The 21,236-nt window shown below is 38.6% G+C and overlaps 1 protein-coding gene across 1 annotated transcript in view; it reads left to right on the forward strand.

Moving 5' to 3' along the window:
• Positions 1-205: 205 nt before the first annotated feature.
• The window catches only part of Mei4 (meiotic double-stranded break formation protein 4), a 117,699-nt gene continuing 96,668 nt past the window's right edge, over positions 206-21,236 (forward strand). Inside the window, exon 1 of the mRNA XM_051139965.1 lies at positions 206-352. The gene's annotated coding sequence lies outside the window, so the exon portion shown is untranslated. The remainder of the gene's footprint in view (positions 353-21,236) is intronic.

Genomic DNA, 21,236 nt, shown 5'->3' on the forward strand with positions numbered 1-21,236 from the left:
GGAAACTCTCACCTCTTCCCGCCAAACCCGCTCCGAGCCCGCCCGAACCCGCCCGAGACCCTCCGAGGTGTGGCGCAGTGCCTTCTGGGGCTTGTGGTCTCTGCGTGCCCCCCTCTTGATTGGCACGGGAAGAAAGGAGCTGGGCGGAGTAGAGCTCTGGGCTCTGGCGCCTACCCGCGGGAGGCGCTTGCATCCGCTGGCGTGCGGAGAATATCCGCCCTCCTGCTTCCCCCGCCGCCTGAGGGCGTCCTTCCTGTTCAGGAAACCTAGGCTCTCTGTTCTCTCAGGCCTCTCGTGCCCTCAGGCAGCGCTGTGGCTTGGGGTTCGGTTCGGTGTCGCGCCTTTGGAGGAGGTAGGTCTCCTCACTCGTGAGGAAGAGTCTTTCTTTACCTGATTAAAGTAGATTGCATCTGGAGCCTCAGAAACTTGGTCGGGCAAAGCGTGTGTTCTGTGGTGTGTTCTACACGTTTGAGTGTGTAAAAGCTTGGCTCCAGCAGCATCAGGATGGTTTCTGAGGCTTCCTGGAGAAGAGAACATTTTGGGGACCAGTTAGCTACTTGTTGATCAGATCTTTTATTTCTCAAGTACCCACCCAGAACAACTGCAGAAAGTACTGAGAGTGTTAAAGTTGGCGCAGGTGGGGTCTCCTTGACTCAAGGATCTGACAAGTGATGTATCAATAAAAGCCATCTAACGAAGGACTGCATCATGGTGGGATATGTACCCTACCTGAGCAACAGGGCAAGGTAGGGATCTACATTACAGAAGGAGCTAGTGAGGGTTTGGTGAGTCTGGATTACCCAAAGGAGCAGAAAATACGTGATTTGAATTGAGTTAGGTAAAGCCTTGAATGAATACTTGATAGTCTGCAATTTGCTATTTAGCGTTTGAACTCCATCAGGAACCAAAGAAAAAAAATAAACTAGTGTGTTGATATTCACAAAGTACGCGTATTGTAAGAATTCCGTAACATGGAGTCAGGAGCTGGAGTTTTCCCAGATGTTTTGGATTTTTGAGACAAGGTTTCACTCTCTAGGCCAGCCTGACCTCCTGCTCTCAAGACTCAGTCCTTATATCCCAGACTCCCAAATGCAGGGACACCTGTGTTAAGTCACGAAGTCTGAATATATCAGGCCATTTTCAATTAGCAATACTTGTATCGCGTTCATTACAAACATTCTGATCTGTTTTGGATTGTTTGTATTATCTTTTCCTACTTTATGGTATTTTTCGGTATGCCGTGTGACTACAGTATTGAGATTCAGGAGTTACCTTCACCCACGACACTTCTTTCGTTTGTGATAGCTTCAGAAAGGGCTTTAAACCAAACACAATCTCATGTAAGCACGTGTCAGCCAGATGATACGAAAGGCTGTCAGTGGATCACAAAAATGACATAATTCAGATGTAAAATTTTGTCATGTGGTCTAGGAACACAGATTTGTGACTGAGTTTTTTTTTTTTTTTCTTTTAGTTCTTTTTTTTCCCCCATGAGTGGCAGTGGGAATATCAACATTTGTAATCAGATATTTAAAACCAATATTATTGAAGCCTTGTTAAAAATTATATAATATTAATATATTCCATATTCAAAGGAAACTTGAAGTCTAGTGTATTTTAGCTTTCATGGCACATATATGTTAAGTTCTTCTGTATGAAAACACTTGAAGCCAAAAATCAGAGCCTCAATTTAATAGGCAGCTAAATTAAGCCAAATAAGTTGAAGCATTAGCGAGGCAAGCATATGCAATGACTGTATTGTGGAGACCGTTTTTGGAAGAGTTGAGAGTTAGCTAGGTTATAAAGACGAAAGATGTTAATGAGTTGAAAAAAATAAATGGGTAAGTTAGTAGATACTGAGGTAAGTGTTTTAAAAATAGGGAAGTGCTTTTGAGTCAGATACAGCAGCTGCAAGAAATGGCACGGGGGATTTGTCTATTCCGTCACTTGTAGCAATAGTAAGAACACTGAGGTAGTCTGGGAGTATTGAAAACTTCTCTTAAAGCTAATAACTTAAAAGATTTTTGTAAATGTACATTTTATGCGGAGCACAATCCACTTTGGACTCTGCCCCTCCACTCTCCTTTTTCAATCCTTTCCTTTCCCTTTAGCACCCATTGTTCTCCTAGACAGTTTTCCCTGCTTTATGTCATATGCATGCACATGACCTTATGTATCTATATAAACTCTAGGAACCACTCTGAATGAGAGAAAACACATATGTTCAGATGTTGGCTTAATTGCTTTAAAATGATTATCTCCAGTTGCATCAGTTTTCCAGCAAAGGACATGACTTTTACTCTTTAAGGTTGAAATGATAGTCCATTTTGTATATGTAAAACATTTTTCCTTCTCCCTTCCTCTGTTGTGAACACTTCCTGGGTCCTATAATGTGGTTAGTGTCAAGAGCAACTCAGTAAACACTAGTGTGCATGTATTTCTGTGAGAGGTTGACTTGAGTCAGTCGACTAAATACTCAGGAGTAATATAACTAGGAAACATAGATTTATATTTACTTTTGGAAGAACTTCCATTCTGAGTTCCATAGTGGCTGAACTAGTTTACAGTTTACCAACAGTGTATTTGTGTTTACATCCTGGTCATAGCCCCATTCCTCCTCTCCTCCCAGTTCCACCCTCCCCCCCCCCCCCGTCCTGCATCTTCTTCCTTATTCCTCAGAAAAGGGGAGCCCCACTTCCAGTCCACCTCAGCTCATCAAGTTGTGTCAGGCCTGAGTGTGTTCTCTTTCCCTGTGGCCTGGCAAGGGATCAAAAAGCAGGCAACAGAGTCCATGTCAGAACTGTCCCCCTCCCCCCACTAGAGGACCCTCATGAAGCCTGAGTTGCCCATTGGCTGTGTCTTTGTAGGGGGCCTAGGTCCAGTCCATGCGTGGTCCTTGGGTGATGTTTCAGTCTCAGCATGCCCCTCTGGACCCTGGTTAGTTGGCTCTGTTGGTCTTGTGGAGCTCCTGTCTCCCCCAGGTCCTTTTATCCTTCCTCCTACTTTTTCACAACACTGGCTATACATCGCCCAGTGTTTGGCTGTGAGCCTCAGCGTCTGTTTTGAAGCAATATATGTGCTCCTTTTTGTCCATGGTTTCATTATCACTTTCTGTTAATAGTTATTTTAGTTATTACCATTCTTACTGTGGTAATACATGGTCTCACTATAGGTTTTTAAACTATTTTAAACGTTTTTTGAATTTACAATATAATTAACATCATTTACCGACCTTCTTAAATTTCTTCTCTTTAGCACCTTCCATGTACACTCTCCCCTTTGCACTCATTCAAATTCATGGCCTCTTTTTCTCTAATTGTTCATATATATCAGACATACACACACACACACACACACACACACACACACACACACACACATATATTATAATTACACATATACAACCCGCTCAACCTTTATAATATTTTGATTTGTATTTCTTGGATGACTAATAAGGTTGAACATACTTTTGCATGTGCATGGATGATTTGCATTTCTTATGAGAATTTTCTTTTTACTTCATTAGCTCATTTTTTTTATTAGGCTGTTTGATTTCTTGTTTTTTTTGTTTGTTTTTTGTTTTGTGTGTGTGTGTGTGTATGTGTGTGTGTGTGTGTTCTTTATCTATTCTAAATATTAATCCTAAAAATAGCTAACAAAGAGTGTCTCCCATTCTATAGGCTTGATTCACTCTATTAAATGTTTACTCTTCTATGCTGAGAAATTAATTTCATTATATCCTAATTATTTATTGTTGATCTTATTTCATGAATGACTTGAATTTTCTCAAATCTTTTCCTATGCATATATCTTAAAGTGCCTTCCCTACTTTTTCTTGTAACAGTTACAGAGTTTCAGGTTTCATGATGTCTTAGCTAGGGTTTTATTGCTGTGATGAGACACTATGACCCTGGCAACTCTTATAAAGGAAAACATTTAATTGAGGCTGGCTTACAGTTCAGAAGTTTAGCCTGTTATAATCATGTCAGGAAGTAAAGTGTCATGCAGGCAGAAATGATGCTGGAGAGGTAGCTGAGACTGTTTGGCAGGAAGAGAGAGTTACCACTGGGCTTGACTTGGGCTTCTCTGAATCCCTGAGTTCCACCTTATCCTTCAACACCTCCCAACAGTGCCACCTATGAGCCTATGGAGGGCATTTTCCTTCAAACCACCACAGATGTTAATCTTATTTTTCCGTTGTTAGTGGTGAGAGCAATCCGAGACTCATGATATTTTGAAAGGCAGAAGCCAAAGTGTATGGGGGAAAAACCCATGAAGCTTTAACCCTAAACTTTAGACAGTTGAGTTAAGCTGGCTTGGGAAAGTTGAGCTTCCCCAGGGTAGAACACACCAATTGCTTGTCCAATGCTATAAGGTTAGCCCTGAAAACATACAGAAAAGGAACATTATACAGACTGAGCTTGTTAGTTAGGAATATATATATATATACACACACAATAATAGTGAAAAAACAGGCCATGAATTTGAAGGAGAGTGGGGATGGGGACCTGGGAGAATTTGCAGGGAGGAAAGGGAAGGGAGAAATGTATCATACTCTTAAAAGTAAAATAAAGAAATTGTAAGAGGATCCATTTGAGTTTATCCTTATTTTTTGTTTTCTGTGTTAGGGATGGAACAAAATGCCTTGATCTCATTAGGCAAGTGCCCTATCACTGAGATGTACCTTCATCTCGAGTGGTCCCCAGTCAGAGGAGGGGATTCCATGTACTAAAGAGGGGAGATTGTTAGTGGAGAAGGCACACACGGGTTTGATAAGGAATTGGTGTGTATTTGTGGAACATTGCTTATGTTATGTAAGGACGGACAGACACTGGCTGTTATTTTTGAGGTGCATATCACAGAATAATCACAGTTTTTCTCATGATCTTGCTGAGTGCCTAAGCATCTAGCTTGCTTTTCTGCGCATTCACTTGCTATGTCAATTACCTCATGCTTTTTCAGTACCCATCCTGTGTTAGTGATAGGGGTTTCTCCTCTAGTCACATGGAATGTAATCAGTGGCATTTTCTAAAGATGGAATGATATTTATATAAGATGATCCAGCTGCAGTTATAAAATCTGATAGCAAAGAGTGTAGGTTAGGGCCACCTGAATTAAAGGGAAGAACCATGTCCTATGAGCATCAAGGAAAGCAATTTCAAACATAGGATAAACTTAGGTCCTTGTTAACAGGTCAGCCACACCTCTCCCATGCTGACATTTCTTCACTTACCATCAACTACTTCCTGGGTCTAATTTCATTGTCTTCAGCGTTGGGCTCAGTCTCCTCTCTAGGGCATTCACAACATATTTTTCTAGTGGGCTGGTGAGGTAGGCCAGGAAGACTTGAAAGAACCAAGACTTTGTAAGGTTCTTCCTCAAGCTTAGTATTGCTGCTTCATAGTGACTAAATATGAACTAAGTGGCCATTTAATTTGTTCATGGTACCATTATTTCTATGAGGGGAAAAGGAAAGGCTTGGGAAATAATACACTGATCAGCCACAGCCACCACAGACTGGGTCTCTTCACCTCCTTTGGAGAAGCCACAACAACACAGTGCCTGTCACTTCTTATTAGGAATTTTTGGTAATAGCTAATGAAAGTAGCTTTTCTCCCTTTCCTGTTTTAAATCTTAATGCTTTCTGAGTCAAATGATTGGGGAATAAGCATCCACTCTGCAGGGAAGCAAAGTGGCTATTGCTGCTATGATTTGGCATTATAGCACCAAGTGTTGGCTAAGTGCTTTTACAATCAATTTTATTGTTCAATTTAAAAGATAGACTAAAATCACCTCTGTCAAATTTTGTTTGGTGTGATTCAGAAAAAGGATCTTTTCTTAAAAGAGCCTCTTCTTTGATGCGGAAGAAGGTGACTAATGAGAACTAGATAAAATATAAGAAAATGTTATCATCACTTGAAAAGAGTAAAGCCTTTAACAGACAATATGAGCCATATGGTTCTTTTTTGTTCCTGGTTTTAGCAATGGAAATACAAGTGAAAGTTAAAACAACAATAGCAGAAATACAGTGTTGTAAGATGACAGCTCTCCTCATGTTTTTTAACTAGGGTTTGTGTGTGTGTGTGTGTGTGTGTGTGTGTGTGTGTGTGTGTGTGTGTGTGTTGCAGCATACCAGTGTATGTCTTTTAATATAAATAGAACATTTTTAAAACACTAGGATTTATTTAGAACAAAGGCTGGCAAACATTCTATATATTGCCAGACAGTCAATAGTTAAGGCTTTGTAGGCTATTATATTTCAGGTTCTCAGCTTTGAGGTTGTAATGTAAAAGCAGCCATCCATAATCGAATGAATACATCCATTTTATTTCTATCTTTGGTTTCATGTTTCATAGGAATAAGATGCCCACATTTGACCTGTGGGCCATGGGTTGCCAATCTTTGATTTACAGCACCACTGAGATTTTCTAGTAAATAGGGAGTACTACAGGTAATGGTTGAAAGCTGAATACTACATAAAGTCAGAGATGGACTAGTTTTATTGACTGTTATAGCGTCATTTCTAGCACAGTGTCTGATAGGTAAGAGTTCATTTAGCTTCTTTGTTGAACAAAGTAATAACCAGCAAGGCTGTCTGGTGGAAGATTACCCTAGGTAGGCCAGGACATTCTACAATTGAATTCCAGGTCATGTGATAGGACTCTAAAATCCTACCATTTTGGATAGGACAGGTATTTCCTTTGAGTACTTAGTTCAAAGAAAATATTTAGGGAAAGTGACTGAGGGAAAAAGAGAGATACTATAAAATGATAGTAAGAGTTATAAGGCTTGTGAGTCTCTACCAGTGAAAATGAAAATCATGTTCTTTGGAAATTGACTGAGAAAATGTACTTCAGCCCCTCTCAGTCTTGGGCTTTTTTGGACGCCCTCAGCTCTGTGTGGCTTTGTTAACATCCGTGAGCATATCGTCCTCTTGTCCCTCCAGATACTGTATCAGTTCTTGGAGTTTCTTGGAACTTTCCACTGTGCTTCCTCCTGCTTCCTCCCACAGCCCTCAAGATGCTCCAAAACCCCCATCAGAAGTCCTCTTCTTACTCAACTGTCTCTTGCACTTCTCCTAACTGATCATTTGTCTCATGTCCTTAGGCTGTGATCAATGGAGGGATGCCTCTGTTGTACTGCTGTGATTACCAACTCCTGGGTCAATGTGTTACCATCTTAGTTGCCCCCATACTTAGAAACAGTCTCCAGTAATTGTATTCACATTATTCAGATTGGGGTACCATCAGCTTTTCTATGGACTATTGGTTTTTATAGAAGGCTTAACATTTTCAAGAGATACATATTGTAGGTCAAAGCATGACTTAGATTAACCAAAGTCAGTGACTCTTTTATCTATCTATCATCTATCTATAATCTATCTATCTATTATCTATCTCTCTCTCTATCTATCTCTATCAATCATCTGTCATCTCTTTGTATGTGTGCACCTGTGCATGTGTGGATGTCACAAGGAGTCAGTTCTCTCCTTATGACTGGGTTCTGGGCATCAAACTCAGGCCATCATCCGGCAAGCACCCTTACCTCTCGCCATCTAACCAGCCATCTGCTCCTAATTTTAGGATCTCAGGGTCAAAATGGTCCTGGAAGGTGACTTATCTGACATCAGAAGTTAAGGTTGTCTACCCCAATTCTATCCTATCCTGCTATACATGAATACTTTGTTTAGTAGGGAACTCAGTTGTCTTTACATCCTAACACATCTTTAAATTCCTGACTGATGGAATATATGAAAATTACATTTGCATAGTCTCTGTTCTCTTCATTGGGGCTTCTTAAAATAAGTCTTGTTTGTACTCCCTTCTAGCCTCTTGACAAAAGACTTTCAAGTTACTTTGTCACCTCTGTCTGAAATTGGGGTGCCTAGGCCAAACCCGTCCTCAAATGTGTTGCCTGATCATGCTGGATTGAGCCTTGATGGGCAGGATAACTTCACCTGGAAGATGAAGATGAAAAGGAGCAGCATCTCCTACCTTGTTTCCATAGATGTGGGATATTTGGGTCCATGGGCATCACTCCTTACCTGTCCTTACACAAGCACCAATGATGTGAACTGTTGTATTCAATAATTCCTTAGTTTTCCCCTTCTATCACAGACTTAGCTATAATTAAAGACTATATTTAAAGACTTTCAATCAATGGGATAAACTTAAAAATTGTGGTATTTATTAATCACTTTTGTTTGTTTTTACTTAAAATATATAAGGTATGATACTTATAATTTTATTATTTTAGGGAACGGTATTTCAAATATTTTACTAAACTTTATTTACATGTAAAATTTATATAATAAGCATCACCACACCTCTGTTGGCATGTTCTGTTTCTGTTTTTAATTTTTTTCACTCTATTTTTTTCCGGACTTCAATTCTCCACTATATCCATTACTATACACCTTAAGTCTTGTGACTTTAACAAAATATGTATAAATGTTTCATCCTTTTGGTTGACTATCAAAATGACTGCAAAGATGTTTAGAAGTGAATCCTTAAGCAAGTCATTAAATTTAGGTGGTTTTTATTATGAAAGTCCAATTTATTTTTTAACAGGCCTCTTGTATACGTCTTAGCTTCTCCAATTCTTCCTTCTTATTTATTCAGTGAGTTCATTTCTTATTTCATTTTTGATTAGATTGTATTCACCGTGGCAGAACTCAGGAAAATAAACCCTCTTGTATTTGACACATGCTTTAGTTTAGTTGGAGTAAATAGAATAATAAAAAAGCCTATTAAAAACTAATTTTGATGGTTGATGTAACATTCTTATCTTTAGTATATTTCAAAGTCTGCTTCTTTTCCTGTATTTTCCCTTTGCTTACACAAATTTAAGTTTTCTTTTTGCAAAATGAAAAACCAAACAAAAATCTTAATTTTTTTTTCACCTCACAATAATGATTGATTGTTTCGTCTCAGAACAATGGACAGATAAACTTACTTTTCTTTCTTCACACTTTGTATATAGGCTTGTCATTCATGTTTGTTTGTAATTTGTTAATTTTCTTATTCTTTTATTTCTACTGTCTCCCCAACACAGTAAAAGTCCAGAGGGATGGGACTTCTGGGTCTGTAGTGTCTGGCACAACCAGTCATTAATTATGAATGCTTACTGACAATATAAAATTGTTCAATATTCTGCTTTTCTATAACAATGCACAGAATATTTAATGTAGTTCTGAAAAGATTACTGCTTCCCCAAATTGTATTTGTCTGATGGCTATATCTTAAATAATCCATTATAATGCAAGCTTTGTCTTTTAAAATATTCATGACTTTCATCCATTAATCTAATGACTAATCATAGCTATTGTAACTATGTAACAAAAAGAATATATATATTTCTGATAAGCTCATCATCAAAATAAGTTTCCCAAAACAAATATGCTAGTTTCTTTCAATGCTATGTGAATACAAGTGGGCCCAATTTAATTGGAGCACTGCTTCGGAGAGTGGATTTCATCATAGGTCACTGTTAAAAGTATGGTAAATACCAGACAAAAAGCAAGTTTCCCAGCCTATCCTAAAAAAGACAGATGCTGCATAAAATCAAAGTTATAGGACATGGTTGGGAAGTGAAGTTTTTCACTTATGAATGTGTATACCTCCTGTTTTACTATTCATTGATTAAAAGAAAAAAAACCCTAAGGTTCAGTGAAGAATTACGGAAAAATAAAAAGCTCAAGCTGCGTGAGTAAATATTTTATCAGCATTATTTTGAACTATTTTTTACTTTCTGATACTTTTAGTATGTGCTTCTGACTGGGGTGCGTCACTTCGTGGACACAGTAGAGCCTTTCTCTACTTGTCCCGCCCAGTCTGGTAGCAACCTTCCCGAGCTTCTAGCATTTTTTGTGCACACTTTTGCTGTGTGCGCCTGGTTCTCTTTCTAGATTCTTTTTTTTTTCTTTCTTTATTTTTTTTTATTAATTTATTCTTGTTACATCTCAATGTTTATTCCATCCCTTGTATCCTCCCATTCCTCCCTCCCCCCCATTTTCCCATTATTCCCCTCCCCTATGACTGTTCCTGATGGGGATTACGTCCCCTATATATTCTCATAGGGTATCAAGTCTCTTCTTGGCTACTTGCTGTCCTTCCTCTGAGTGCCACCAGGTCTCCCCCTCCAGGGGACATGGTCAAATGTGAGGCACCAGAGTACGTGAGAAAGTCGTATCACACTCTCCACTCAACTGTGGAGAATATTCTGACCATTGGCTAGATCTGGGAAGGGGTTTAAAGTTTACCTCCTGTATTGTCCTTGGCTGGTGCCTTAGTTTGAGCGGGACCCCTGGGCCCAAATCTGCCTATCATATTGTTCTACTTGTAGATTTCTAGGACCCTCTGGATCCTTTTATTTTGCTGTTCTCCCATGCGTCTCTCATTTAGATTCTTTTACTTTCTAGTGTCGGCATCTCTGCAATTTTTCTTACTAAGCAGAATGCACTTATTCTTAGATTATTTCTCTTTTCTGCTCAGAAGGCTAAGCTATCTGCTAGCTAGCTAGTGTAGCAAGTTCACATTTTGCCAACTGACATTCAAGGTCTCATTTTCCCAATCTTATTTTCCTTTAGTCCCCAACTATTGCCGAGGATGACCTATGGCTTAATATCATCTTGGATGGTATTGAGGAAAGGTTCAAGAGTTGTAGCTGATTATCTTCATCACTAAATCGTAGATTTGGTACTGGATGTCACTGAATATGATTTTTTTCCCAATCAGAGACTCATCAGAGGAGGCAGGCATGATGAAGGGAGGCTGTGGTGTTGGGAGGGATGGCTACAGAAGCTGCACTGGGAGAGCTTGATTGCTCTATTCAAATCCTCGGAGAGTGATGTAGGAAAGTGAACTTTATGCTGTTTTACCACCAAGTGCAGACTTGGGAATAAGAAGAGAGTGCAGAGCATATAGAAGGAATTTCCAAACATTGATCCATCCTTCGGTAATCAGACTTTCAGTATCATTTGTATCTGTGTTGGATGTCTAATTCTGCTATTAGCTAACATACTAGACCATCCTTCTGAAGTGAAGCTCTTGGGAGTTCATGGCATATACAGCATGGTTTTGGAGTTACATTTTATTATACCTGAAATATACTCAAAAAGTTATTTGTGGCCCAGATGCTAATTTACGGTGTTCACTTGGTACCCAGTATAAAAAGATTAAAGGTGGTGAACCCAAACTGTATCTTTATTTCCTAGTGTGTGATTTTGAAAAAGTGTCACTATAGCACCTCTTTAGCATAACTATGCAATAAGATCAATTTTAATGAGCTTGCTGATGAATTTGAAAAGATGAACAACACCCCCCTCCAGATATCATAGTGCATTAGCTTGGTTGAAAATATTGTCCAAGTTTCAAGATAGAAATTGGTATTATTAAGTATTATATTTGTGTGTGAGTATGTGTGTGTGTGTGTGTGTGTGTGTGTGTCATACATGCATGCACACATGGTTGCATAAGCATGTGGAGGCTAGTGATCTTCAGTCACTGTCCAGTTTTTATTTTGTTTTATTATTATTTTATTTTTGTAGATAGGATCTCTTAGTGAACTTTGAGCTTGCCAATTTGGCTGGACTGGCTGACCAGTAAGCCCCCAGGGATTCTCCTGTCTCCGCTTGCCCAATGCTCGGACTATAGGCATGTGTCAGGGTCTCAAATGTTAGCAATTGTCCCAATAAATCATGCATTCTGTAAAATTGTTCAGCTGGTTGCTGCATGACCCCGATGACCTTAGCTCCATCCCTAGGACCCATCTAAAGGTAGAAGGAGCACTGACTCCACAGTGTTGTCCTATGACCTCCACCAGTGTGCCATGGTGTGTGCATGCCTGCACACACACGCATGCATGCACACATGCACACATGCACACACACACAGATACACACACATAAACATATAAGAATAAAATTTTACAAAAGCTTAGAAGGCTACACTGATTTTTCATTACACACACACATAAACATATAATAACTAAATTTTACAAAAGCTTAGAAGGCTACACTGATTTTTCATAAGTTTCAAAAGGTGGCTCAAACTTTTAAAATATAACATAAAAAATTATCTTGTGTTAGAGATAACTGCAATATGACTAAATTTGAGAAAAATATATAGACGTTTATTATTTCTGCAATTTTAGTATCACCATGTGAATATAATATATTATAATTATGCTGAAAGAGTTCAGTTTTGGAGCATTTTACTCTTTTTTGTGCTGAGCAAAAAACTAAAAGTAGAGAGAAATGAATTTATTCCCATCATGTATATATTTTATATAGTTCTCTTAGATACACAAATCCATATTGTAACTGATCCATTAACATGCCTCCCATGAGCGAGGCGCTGTATTAACTCTTCTGTGGGAGTTTTCTTGCTCAATATTCCTCAGAAGTGTATGGTAGCATCTATCATCTGCTTTAGTTTTTTAGAAGGCAGCAGGCTTGTGGAGACCAAGCAAACACATGTTTTGAGTGGCAGAGCCTGCACATTAACCGTGGTCTTGGCCTTTGCAGCTGGAACTTTTCACTGTCGTGTAGCACTTGTTGGATGCTTCTGTAATTACAGATTCAGAATTGGAAAAGATGGTGGTCAAACTGTATGGCTTTCATAGCATTGCTGAAATCTGTCCCCATCTCAGGCACACGGCTGCTCAGCTTCTGCTTGAGTAATTCCTGTAATTGGAATTTCATAACGTCACAAGACTGCACATTCTATTATTGGGCAGCTCTTATCAGTAGATAGCTTATTTGTCTGGTTATTGGAAATTTGTCTCCTTGTAATTTCTACCTGTTGGTTCTAGTTCTGCTTCTGGAAAAATCCTGAATGTCTGTCCTTCCCCTTTTGCCTGGCAGCTTTCCAAGGCCACACCTGAGTTCCCGGCAGCCCCATCTGGGTGTAGCACTCTTTTCTTTCTTTTCCTTTTCTTTCCTTTTCTTTTCTTTTCTTTCTTTCTTTGTTTGTTTCTTTCTTTCTTTTATTCTTTCCCTCCCTCCCTCCCTCCCTTCCTTTCTCTCTCTCTCTCTCTCTCTCTCTCTCTCTCTCTCTCTCTCTCTCTCTCTTTTTTCTGTCTCTCTCTCTCTCTCTGTTTTCCTTGTTTGTTTGAGACAGGGGTTCTCTGTGTAGCCTTGGCTGTCTTGGACTTGTTTTGTAGACCAGGCTGGCCTTGAACTCACAGAAATCTGCTTACCTTGGCCTCCCAAGTGCTGGGATTACAGGTATGCACCACTACGGCTGGCTTGGGTGCAGGATTTTTTAAAAATTAATTCATTTATTTATTCACTTTATATCCTACTCAGAGCCTCCTCCCTTCTCTCCTCCAAGTCTCACTCTCCCTTCCACATTCCCCATTCCCCATTCTCTATTTCTCCAAAAAGTGGAGTCCCCCTACCCATCAAGTCGCATCAGGACTGAGTTCATCCTCTTACCCTGTGGCCTGGCAAGGCAGTCCTATCAAGAGGAAAGGGTTAAAAACAACAGACAATGAAGTCCATGCAAAAGACAACCCCACTTCCCTTACTAGTGGGTCCACATGAAGCCTGAGCTGCCCATTGGCACTATCTATGTAGATGACCTATGTCCAGTCTATGCATGGTCCTTGATTGGGGCTTCAGACTCCACAGACTCATCTAGGTTCTGAATAGTTGGCTCTGTTGGTTGTGGAGCTCTTGTCACCTCTAGGTCTTTTTATCCTCCCCCTGCCCACACACTTTTCCACTAGATTCCCTATGCATTGCCTGATGTTTGGCTGTGAATCTCAGCATCTGTTTCGAAACACTGCTGGGTGGAGCCTCTCAGAGGACAGCTATAATACGCTTCTGTTTGCAGGTATAGCAGAGTATGGTTAATGGTGTCAGGACTTGGCTCTCTTCCATGGGGTGGGTCTTGGGTTGGGCCAGCCATTAGTTGGACATTCCCTCATTCTCTGTCCTATCTGTTCTATCTTTATCCCTGCATGTCTAATAGGCACTGTCAGTCTTGGGTCAAAATGTTTGTGGGTAGGATGGTGTTCTCCTCCTCCTACTAGGAGTCTTGTCTAGTTAGATAGTGTCCTCTTGAGTTTCTGTGGCCCCTGGTACTAGGAGTCTCAGCTATAGTCCCCTGTAGAGGCCTGTTCTGCTTCAGGTCTCCAGCTTGTCACAGAGATACCCCCACCCACAGATTCCCATTTCTCTGCATGCCTTCTATCCTCTCACCCTGTTCTCCCCAGGTCTGATTTCCACCCTCATTTCTCTCTGCGTTCCCTTTCCTACCTCATTCTCTCTCTTTAACCGCTACCTCTGTCTGTTATATTTCCCCTTCTGAGTGAGATTTAAGCATCCTCCCTTGTATCTTCTTTGTTACTTATCTTCTTTGGGTCTGTGCATTATGGTGTGTTTATCCTGTACTAAATGGCTAAAATCTGCTTGTAAGTGAGTATATATCATGTGTGTCCTTCTGGGTCTGGTTCACCTCACTCAGGATGATGTTTTCTACTTCCACCCTTGGCCTGCAGAGTTCATGATTTCCTTATTTCTAATGGCTGTGTAGTATTCCACTGTGTAACTGCACCACAGTTTATCTATTCTTCCCTTAAGGGACGTCTAGGTGTAGCATTCTTAGGGAGGAAAATCCAGCCGTGCTTGGGACAGCATTGCTTACATCTCAGCCACTAGGTTTCCACTGCCCTCTCCTAGGTATGCATGTCCACGTTCTTCCCTATCAGTGGAGCTTCTTTTTGCATCTCTGCTAGGAATTCATCTGTTAATTGGGGTCATTCCTGATGACTTGTTAAAATTGGGACAATTTTTGTCTTACTATTCATTTTATCTGAGATGTTTGTAGCTACTTATCGCAATATGAAATATGTACACTTTGCTTATTTTCTTAGTGTCTCCTCCTGTTTGAATGAAAGCACTAAGTGGTCTACCTGTTTCCGTCACTGCCACAGTCTTCAAGGGCTTGAGGCTGCAGTATGCGGCCAACAGGCATGCGTTAAGTGAATTAATGCATTGCCGTCACACTTACATTTCAGGGTGCTGTGCACGCCAAAGAGCTCACGGAGAGATGCTGCTCACATTCTAAGTTTTCAAATTAATAGTAATAGAAATAAATCAGTGTTGTTATTAATATGTGTCTCTCTGTGTGTAGGCCAGAGGACAACTTTGTGTAGTCTGTTCTCTCTGCTCTTGTTTACATATTTCTAGGCACTGAGCTCAGGCTGCCAGACTTGCATGGCAAGTTCCTTTATCTGCCATCTTGCCAGCCTTCCCCGTCTTCTTAGCAGAAGAAAATGTACAACCGGAAACTGTTACTTTTTCTTTTCATCTTTCAATTTCAGACACTTATTGGTCAGTTAATTTCCCTTTGACCCAGGAATGTTATCTGACAAAATATTTGCCTGTCTCACATTTTCTGGTGTTGAGTATTAAATAGTAAAATTCTACTATACAGGTTATGATGAGAATGAACTTTAGCATTGGTTTATCTTTTAGAAGCCCAAAGTCATCCGTTAGTGGGTAAACGTATGCTGACTTTAAAAAAAAAAAATTTATTACTCCCTTTGTAGCTTTTCATCTTGTTTCTTTGATTGACAGTGTGTCATACATGTTTATTTGGGTTTTGTTACTATTGTTTGTTTGTTTGTTTGTTTTTGTCCCTGAAAGTGATCACAGCCTCATATAGTAGGATATTTCTTCATTAATTTTTTTGGGGGCACCCAGTAACTGAAGATAGGTGAGAATAGATGGACTTGTTGAAGTGTAGACTCTAGGGAAGTGGTTCTCAACTTCCCAAATGCTGCAACCCTTTAATAGAGTTCTTCATGTTGTGGTGACCAACAACCATAAAATCATTTTTGCTGTTACTTCATAGTGATAGTTGTTTTCTACTGTTATGAATCGTAATACAAGTAGCTGTATTTTTGATGACCTTAGGTAAGCCCTGTGAAAGGGTACATTTGATCCCCACAAAGGAGTCACTACCCACAGGCTGAAAACCACTGTTTTGGGGGCGCTAGACTGTCTGTTTCCCGGTGGGTAGATTTTAGGAAACACTCCTTGAGTCCTGAGAAAACTTTGTTTATTTCCAGAAGGTGAATACAGGATGTGGTCACTGAGAGAAAGGACAGGTTCCTAACAGATTGCTGCTTTGTCATGCACAGCAGATGGCTGAGTGCCTGGCCTTAATGGAAGAAACCAACTAAAGTTAGCAGAACATCTCACTTTAACAGGTTATCTGTCTATTGGCAGAGTGAACAGCAAAGAATTTCTTTGTAGTTAAAAGGTGTCGAGATGCAGTTGGAAAATAAGAGACAGCTGTGCTTTCCATGCCTTCATAGTTGACTCTAGACCTGTGAGTTATTGACACATGTGGTTATGGTTATTGAATGTTTCGACATCTTCAGAGATCAAATGATGCTGCCAGTCGTTTGTGCTCTGTCAGGCCATTCTGAATTTCTATCTGCCGAACTGTGATTGGTCAAAGTGCTGTAAAACACTTGCGGCTACTTAAAAGTTATTTTTTAATGTGTTTGGAAATGTTTTAATAACAAGGGGGCTTTCAGCAGTATGTTGAGAATCTATCATCATTAATGCTTTGCAGATACATCTGGCAAGGCAGAGGATGTGCTCTATATTAACATTCCATTTTCTATCTGAAAGGGAAGGCTATATATTTTAGGATAGTATATATTTATGATGTAATTATAAAATATCTTGAAATATTTTGTGAAGTATATCAGAATTAAAATGATTTCACTGGGAATATAATTTCAGTATAAATCTTAATCCCAACAATCGCGACTGGAGCATTTGTTAAACTAACAGATACCATTGCTTGGGAGTGAACATTTGGGAATAAATGTGAGTAACTGTTCCTTGTATTACACAAAGAGCTGTGATTTAGATTTGGGTTCACTGATTGGTGTTAAGGGGTAGGGAGGACTGGTTGCCATAATGGCTGAATGGATAAATAAGGAAGAGCAAAAGTAAGGAATTACGTAGTTAAGAAAACTTCTCAGATAGCTTTCTCTTTCCCAGATAAAAAGTAGCATCATAGTGTGGCTCTGACAGTAGTAGGGAGAGCACTGCCAATGCTGCTGATGCTGCAGATGCCAGCTGTCAGTGTAACTTAAAGCCTTCATTTTATGTATATATATCTCTGTGCATACATGGACACAACACAACACAAGTGTCACATCAGATAGCAACTCAAGGGAGTTCTCTCTTTCTACCATATGGTCTCTGATTTGACTCACATCCTTCAGCTTGGCAACTAATGCCTTCAATAATCATGAGTTATTGTTTATTTAGAAACAATCTATAAGATTATTGTAACTATTACATATATAAAAATATATACATTATACAAAATATAAATATATATAAATAATTAAGTATAATATATAATAAAATAATATATAATAGATATAAAAAGTATTAAATATAATATAATAAAATATACATTTATATACAAATAATTTTATATAAAACATACAAATATGTTTGTTTCATATGCTGTGTTAAGGAAGGGGCAGAGATTTCTCTGAGACATCTGAAGAGCTGACTCAGAATGTACGACACAGTTTGAGTTCTGTGGCTCAGGCCTTCTATTTGGTTTAGTTGGGTATATCTTCCTACTTACAATTTTTGGGTGTTAAGGTAGTCTTCACCTCAAGGAGGTTAATGCTACTGCACAAAAAGATAATGTTGATGGTAATTGATTATGACCCCAAAATGGTGTTGTATACTCCAGCAACACTGGGGTCAGGGGGCAGCACTAGGGTTAACCTGTTAGAGAAAGCTGCCCAGAAGAGGCCGACTTCACCTTATACTTTCAGCTATCTACCATAACATGTTGTGGGTTTTGGTGTGTAGGTTCCGGTAAGGATTTTTTTTTATCTTCTTTATGTTTAAAGGCTTTTGAAAATGCTTTTTAAAAAGGTTCAAATGTAAGGCACCAGCCAAGGACAATACAGGCGGTAAACTTTAAACCCCTACCCAGATCTAGCCAATGGACAGAACATTCTCCACAGTTGAGTGAAGAGTGGGGTATGACTTTCTCACGTACTCTGGTGCCTCACATTTGACCATGTCCCCTGGAGGGGGAGACCTGGTGGCACTCAGAGGAAGGACAGCAGGTTACCAAGAAGAGACTTGATACCCTATGAGCATATACAGGGGGAGAAAATCCCCCTCAGGAACAGTCATAGGGGAGGGGAATAAGGGGAAAATGGGAGGGAAGAATGGGACGACACAAGGGATGGGATAACCATTGAGATGTAACAAGAATAAATTAATTTAAGAAAAATAAAGAAAAAATAAAACAAGAAACCTGAAAAAAAAAAAAGTTCAAACGTGTGTATACTTTTGATGTGGTAACTGGCTCACATCAGAAATACTGCCTTTCTAATGTGTTATCAGCATATATGTGGCAGGGTGAGTTCTGAGAAGTCTTAGGAATCTGAAAAACAAATCCATGTAGTTCATATGTTCAAATCCAGCCCAGTAGATGCTGAAGGACTCATTTACTCTTCGTGGGAAAACACTGTCCCATTGTGATCCAGACCGAACACTTTTCCTTGTTTTCTTCTCAGCCTGGGTTATAGTCTACCTGTTATGGAGGTAGGCAGGTCCTGAGGTCAAGGTGCAGAGCCATGCAATGAGCTGAAGAGCAGTCTGTGTATTTTAAATTTGAATTTTTATCACCTACACTTTCATTTATGTTTTGCATATGATTGTATTTTAAGACAATAAAGTTCAGAGGCAGGCGGATCACTGTGAGTTCGAGGCCAACCTGGTTTATAAAGCAAGTCTAGGACAGCCAAGGCTATACAGAAGGACCCTGTCTCAAAAAAACAAAAACAAAAACAAAAAAGACAATAAAGTTCTTTATATTAATTTCATAATGCTGCATTTGATGACTTTTTAAAATCAAAATTCACTTATTTTAATGTGTAGTTCTATTTCATTTATTTTTCACAACTTAAATTTATTCATCTAAATATATCAATTTGTTTACATATAATCATATACATATTAGTAAATATTTAGGTTATAGATAATTTTTGTTATATACAACTAAGTGAAAACACATGAACATTTCTCTATCAACTTTATGTCTGTCTTTTCTGTGTTCACATACTATTTTTATGAATAGCTTTTTCCCATGTAGTGCCTACTTGTTTTAATATGTTTTAATTTCCCTATTGACTTATAGGTATTCTTTTGATATTATGAATATTAATCATTTATTAAAATCTAAGTATTGAGAATGTATTTAGCTAGATCATGGCTTCTTCTTTTTTTTCTTTTCTTTTTCTTTCTTTCTTTTTTTTTTTTTTTTTTTTTTTTTTTTTTTTTTGGTTTTATGGTCACTCAATGCAGAAAAGTTTGACTTTTTTTTTCTTTTTTTCTTTTTTTTTTTTGAGACAGTGTTTCTCTGTGTATCCTTGGGTTTCCTTGACTCAATTTGTAGACCAGGCTGGCCTGGAAGTCACAGAGATCAGTCTCCCTCTGCCTCCCAAGTGCTGGGATTACAGGCGAGTGCCACTAAGCCAAGCAAAAGTCTGACAATTTTATGAGGCGATATTTATCATTTTCTCTACTATCGTTTATGTTCTGTTTTGATTTTAAAAGACTTCCATAATGTCAAAATAAAACTTGAGTTAAATATGTTCTACAAAGCATTTCAAATACTTAAGATAAAAATATTAATAATGATCATTTTTTAAGTTGAAGAGTCAAAATTAGCCTGTCACACCCAATTAAAATATTGCTTAGGATTACTTAATTACTACAAGGCAACATTTACTGTGCTACCATTAGTATTATATGCATAAATTTACTATTCAAACTAGATATTTCATTTAGATAAGACGTTTTGGGTAAGGAATCTATTGCTCAAGACACTCACAATTCTGAATACTCTTGGATTTATTAAGCATTCATCTCTCTCTATATATATATAGATCATTCTTTATATTAAGTTTGTTTCTGAAATCTGTGTTTTATCCCACTGGGCTATTTATTCTGTCTGTATTATACTATTATAGTCAGTGGTGCCTAATTTAAAATGTGTGTGTGTCTAAAGTTTCTTTTTAAGTAATTTGAGTTTCCCAATGTTGATATTTTCATGTTAGTTTGGCTATTACATATTTTATTTTGATAGAACTTTGTTTTTAATTTAGTAAATTAATTTATTAGTTGTTTTTTCTTTTTTTGAAACAGGATTTCCATTTGTAGCCTTAGCCGTTCTGGACTTTCTATATAGACCAGACTGGCCTTGAACTCACAGAGATCTTCTTGCTTCTGCCTCCTCAGTGCTGCACCACCATGCCAGTTTATTATCTGTTTTTTGAGACAGAATTTTACTATGTAGCTCTGGCTGTCCTGAAACTCACTATGTAGACCGGGGTGGCCTCAGACTCACAAAGTTCTGCCTTTCTTTGCCTCCTAAATGCTGAGATTAAAGGCATGTGCCAGTGTGCCCATATAGTTTCTTTTCTTTTTTCTTTTTCTTTTTGGTCTTTTTAGACAGTTTTTCTATGTGTAGCCTTGGCTGTCCTAGACTTGCTTTGTAGACCAGGCTGGCCTCTGCCTGCCTCTGCCTCCTGAGTGCTAGGATTAAAGGCGTGCACTACCATGGCTGGCCAATATATTTTCTTAATTGTTTTTGAGACAGAGTCTCACTATGTAGCCCTGGCTGTCCTGGAACTCTCAATGTAAACTAGGCTGACTTTGAACTTGCAGTGAGTTTCCTGCCTCTGACTTCCAAGCAATTGGAGTACTGTGATGTCTACCCTTGATTTAAGTTTGAAATTGGTTTATTAATTCTATAGTGAGTTGACTGGAATTTTGGTTACAATTATGTGTATAGGTGTAGATTTTATATCTCACCAATGTTTTCTAAGCCATGACTAAAGAACTTCTTACTTGATTTGGAACTTTATCTCACTTATCTATTGTTGAATTTATTCTAAGTTGTTTTATTAAGATTTGCATATGTAAGGAAGTTGATTTTTTTTCTCAATTATCTTGTAGCCTTAATATATTTCCTCAAAAATTCTGAAGGCATTAAGATTCATTAGTTTTTTTTTTTTCAGAGACAATCACATCAATATCGATAAGGATATTTTTAAAGATAATTTTAATCCTTTCTAATACTTACATCCTTATCTGTTTGATTATGCTATTACCAGCAGAAATGCAGAGTAGACAACCTGTTGCTGCTTTCATCACCGTTTTC

This window comes from Acomys russatus, chromosome 32, assembly GCF_903995435.1.
Source record: "Acomys russatus chromosome 32, mAcoRus1.1, whole genome shotgun sequence".
Taxonomy (NCBI): Eukaryota; Metazoa; Chordata; class Mammalia; order Rodentia; family Muridae; genus Acomys; species Acomys russatus.